Genomic DNA, 4,910 nt, shown 5'->3' with positions numbered 1-4,910 from the left:
AAAAATAAAAATGAGATTTTATTTCTAGTTGGAGTAGCTCTAAATAAATTTATTTATTTTTATTTTATTTTTTTTGTTTTGTTTTTGTTTTTTGGGTCACACCCAGCAGCTCAGTGGTTACTCCTGGCTCTATGCTCAGAAATCACCCCTGCAGGCACATATGGGATGCCAGGATTTGAACCGCTGTCCTTCTGCATGAAAGGTAAACGCCTTACCTCCATGCTATCCTCTGGCCCCTTTTAATTTTTTGTTTTTGTTATTGTTTTTGGGTCATACCTGGCAGCGCTCAGGGGTTACTCCTGGCTCTATGCTCAGAAATCACCCCTGGCAGGCACAGGGGACCATATGTGGTGCCGGGATTCAAACCAATGACCTTCTGATGAAAGGCAAATGCCTTTCCTCCATGTTATCTCTCTGGCCCCGCTCTATGTAAATTTATTACGAATTTACTTCTTACCACCACGTTGAATATATTCTATAAAGTAAAACAACTATTGTTATGAGTTCTATTTGAGGTCTCATTGTGTATATTGCACTGTACTGGTTTATAAGGCCTACCAACTCCCTTTCTTCACACCCATAGAGGTAAGTATCAATTTCATAAATGCTTAAAATGAACCTTAAAGAGGCTAAGCAAAAAGGCTGTTAATACAATCAGGCTCAGATCCTGGTCAGTCTGACTCTAAAGTTCTGGCTTTTTTTCTTTTTTTTTTTCTTTTCTTTTTTTTTTTTTTTTTTTTTTTGCATCACAAGTAAGTATTTTAACTTAAAAAAGTCCTTACCTGGGGCCGGGCGGTGGCGTTAAAGGTAAGGTGCCTGCCTTGCCTGCGCTAGCCTCGGATGGACCGCAGTTCAATCCCCCGGCGTCCCATATGGTCCCCCAAGCCAGGAGCGACTTCTAAGCGCATAGCCAGGAGTAACCCCTGAGCATCACCGGGTGTGGCCCAAAAACCAAAAAAAAAAAAAAAAAGTCCTTACCTTTGTTGTTGTAATGACCAGAAATGGTATACTGTGAGGCAATTATTGATATTTTAAGAGTACATCAGATTACATTGGCTGCTCTCACAATAAAATTTCATTGTGCAGTTATATTTATTTGCTGATGCTCACTAGATGCTGGATTACCCTTTTATTGTTATTTGTTTTGGGGCCACATCTGGCAGCTTCCAGGGGTTACAAGGAGTTCTGTGCTCAGAAACTACCTTGGCAGGCTTGAGGGCCCATATGGGATGCCGAGTATTGGCAGATGCAAGGCAAACGCCCTACACACTGTGCTATCACTCCGGCCCTCATGCTAGATTACCTTTTAAACTTGCATTCCTTTCCACAGACACTTCAGAGATTTGAAAAAAAAAATGACTTATTTCCTACAAATATCTGAAAATTTTAATAAGATGAGGGAGACCTTTATGACATCATTTTAAAATGTCAGGGATTCTTATTAGGGAAATAGAAGTTATGCTGCTAAAAGTATTTGAACTTATAATATAACTGAAGTCTTATATTGTGGTGGGGAAAATCAACAAGGATTATTTAGAATCAAATCTGATGAATTGAAAGAAAACTGATCTAGTTATAAAACATGAGTGTTAAATAATGCTGTTTTTTTCTCATGTGATATTATGATATGCGGGCTGATTATGTGCACTTTCCATAATCCTATTGTTGACGTCCATCAGGAATCTACATAGGGACTTACTAACATCTCACCTTTCAATGACTGGTACCCAAGCAAGGTCCAAAATGATGACCTAAAGAAATGCATTAAAATAGCAGCTGGGATGCTTTAAAGCAAAGCAGATGGTGTAGGTGATGATGTTGTGTGAAATGTTTCCCTCTCTCAGCAAGACTGTAAAAAATGTGCTCTTTTGCTATTTTCTTGATGGAGAGAGAGTGGTAAGACTCTTTATTTTTGTCAGATTTATTTTATTAAATAAAATATAAGTCAGCAATGAAAATGACCTTCACGAATATTTTATATGCATGCTAAAAGAGGGAAAAGTGTTTATCTTTACAAAAAAAATCCCAGCACAGTACTCATGCCAGAATTAAGAAAGTTTGTTATTTAGAGTTGTGATGTTGTTCCTGGTGATCTTTTGTCACAAACAAATTAAGTGAAAATTGAGCTAATTTTCTGTAACTATCTTCCTTACAGTCTTGTTAGATCTGAAGATCTAAGTTGTCAATACCTTTGTACCCTTGTCAGTCTCCTAGGTCTCTCGCCCATAAGTCCATTTTCTTTTATCATTTTGTCCAAAAGTTAAAATGTATTATTCTGGGGCCAGAGAGATAGCATGAAGGGAAGCTGTTTGCCTTGCATGCAGATGAATGGTAGTTCGAATCCTGGCATCTGATATGGTCCCCTGAGCCTGCCAGGAGCGATTTCTGAGCGTAGAGCCAGAAGTAACTGCTGAGCTCAATGGGTGCGACCCCAAAACCAAAACAAACAATAAAACAAACAAAAAATATTATTCTTTGATTTACTGGACTTCTCAAATATATGCTTTCTATTCTCATGGGTACAAATGGGGTTGAGCCTAAGCATCTTGTCTAGCAACAATAATTGTGTAGTTTCTTCCTTGTTTCTTCCTTAGTTTCTTTCTTATGCAAACCATCATGTCCAGCAGCAAGTATTATTTTCATCCCTTGCCTGACAAAATTAAATCCTAATTAATTCACTCAATTCTAATTAAGTTACTCAAATGCTGTATCAGGTTATTACTCAACTTGTCTTACATGTCTTTAGCATGACCAGAGTCCTCAAACTTTTTAAACATAGGGACAGTTCACTGCCCCTCAGACCGGAGGGCTGAACCATAGTTGAAAAAAGAACTATGAACAAATTCCTATGTACACTACACATATCTTATTTTGAAGTAAAAAATCAAATGGGAACAACATTTAAAATCAAGAACAAGTAAAGTTAAATCAACTAACTTACCAGTATTTCAATGGGAACTATGGACCTGTTTTTGGCTAATGAGATGGTCAATGTTCAGTTCCATATTTGTCACTGCTCGTCATAACAAGTGATGCAAGTGTGCATCAGTTTATCTAGATCTGGTTGGAGATTTCAGATGTCTTATTCTGGAAAGAGTGCTTTCCTGTGGGTGAAACCAAGCATCTGCTGGGTGATAGACAAATTATTAAACATCAGCCTGAGTTAAGGCACCTAGTTAAGCTAAGCAATTAGGATATGTTATTTTTTTATGTACAAGAATTTGTTAAGCAATTTAATATATGCTACCTTTTTTTTATTATCCCAGTTATTCTTTGAGATGAATTTTTTTCCTCATAAACAAAAATATCTAAGGTCATAGTGAAGCTGTCTGAAGGTCACCAAGCTATAATAGGAGGGATAGGTTTTCCGGTTTCTTGCATTCAAAATACCATGCTTTCCCTACTCTTTAGATTCTCTATAAGAGTCTCTGATTATTGTGGAATCACTAGAGCAGGGGTCTCAAACTCAATTTGCCTGGGGGCCGCAGGAGGCAAAGTCGGGGTGAGGCAGGGCCACATAAGGGATTTCGCTTACTGAATATTCGCAACAAAAAATCGCATTAGTGTGCTCGCTTCGGCAGCACATATACTAAAATTGTAACGATACAGTGAAGATTAGCATGGCCCCTGCGCAAGAATGACACGCAAATTCGTGAAGCGTTTCATATTTTAAAAAAAATTGCATTAGTAAGGAAAAACTCGCAAAAAAAATCGCATTAAACATTTGCATACCCCGAACGGAACTGCTCAGGGTATGCGAATGTTTAATGCGATTTTTTTCTTACTAATGCGATTTTTATTGCGATTATTTGGTAAGCGAATAATCGCGAATACTGCGATATTTGAAGGCCGGCCGCAGGCCACAAAATGTACCGAGGGCCACAAAATGTTGTACAGAGGGCCGCAAACGGCCGTTGGGCCGCGAGTTTGAGACCCCCTGCACTAGAGCAAAAGCCATAGCAGCATGGTTGACAATGGAGGTCAAGTACACATCCATGGGGGAATGTGCCATGTTGATTAAATGTCACGTTTCCATGTACATCTGGAACTATTTTCTGGTCTGAATTTAGTTCCCATTTTCGCCTATTTAGTTATAGGAGGGCTTTTGTCATATGCTTAGTCATTGGCACTTTAAATTTCAATATCTGATAATTATGAGTTCCTTCTTCAGTATATTCTCCAAAACAGCAGATGATTTATTCTTGTTTTAAAATTAGCTTAATCTCATAACTTCATTTTGACTTTATTTTGGTTATACACAAAATTATAGATCAAATCTTAAAGGTGACATTCTACTTGATATTATTATATATTTTCCTAACACAGAACATAATAGGTTTTAAAATTTTGCACTGATGTTTCTTTGTGTCTCTGGTACCTCCTAATATTAAATATTTTGTTTATATTTTGCCACATGTTAAAAATAAATCTATTTCTTATATTTATATATTTATTTAGGTTTTGGGGCCATACCTGGCTCTTCTTGGGGCTTACTTCTGATTCTGCTCAGGGATTATGCCTAGTGGGCTCAGTTGATCATATGTAATGTCAGTGATTGAAGCTGGGTCAATTGAATATACAAGTCAAACACCTACCAACTGTATTATCACTCTAACTGAATCAATTCCTTTTAAAAAGTAATTTCTTGGGGCCAGAGCAGTGGCACAGCAGTAGGGTGTTTGCCTTGCACGCACTAACCTAGAACGAACTGTGGTTTAATCCCCTGGGGACCCATATGGTCTCCCAAACCAGGAGTAATTTCTGAATGCATAGCCAGGAGTAACCCTGAATATCACTGGGTGTGGCCCAAAAAGCAAAACAAACAAACACACACACAAACAAAAAATCTTCTTTCTAAATTCATTCTCTGTGCTCTGATGTTTTTTTTTTCTTCTGTCTCTCTGTTTCTC

General features: G+C 37.8%; 1 non-coding gene across 1 annotated transcript; it reads left to right on the top strand.

The window, feature by feature from the left end:
* Positions 1–3,565: 3,565 nt before the first annotated feature.
* LOC126008435 (U6 spliceosomal RNA) lies at positions 3,566–3,672 on the top strand. The gene has a single exon (XR_007495766.1). It is a non-coding gene; the product is annotated as a U6 spliceosomal RNA (small nuclear RNA).
* The last annotated feature ends 1,238 nt before the right edge of the window (positions 3,673–4,910 follow it).

The sequence above is a fragment of the Suncus etruscus genome, chromosome 4 (assembly GCF_024139225.1).
Source record: "Suncus etruscus isolate mSunEtr1 chromosome 4, mSunEtr1.pri.cur, whole genome shotgun sequence".
Lineage (NCBI taxonomy): Eukaryota > Metazoa > Chordata > Mammalia > Eulipotyphla > Soricidae > Suncus > Suncus etruscus.
The sequence above is the reverse complement of the archived record's forward strand: the minus strand, read 5'-3'. Positions and strand labels throughout refer to the sequence as shown.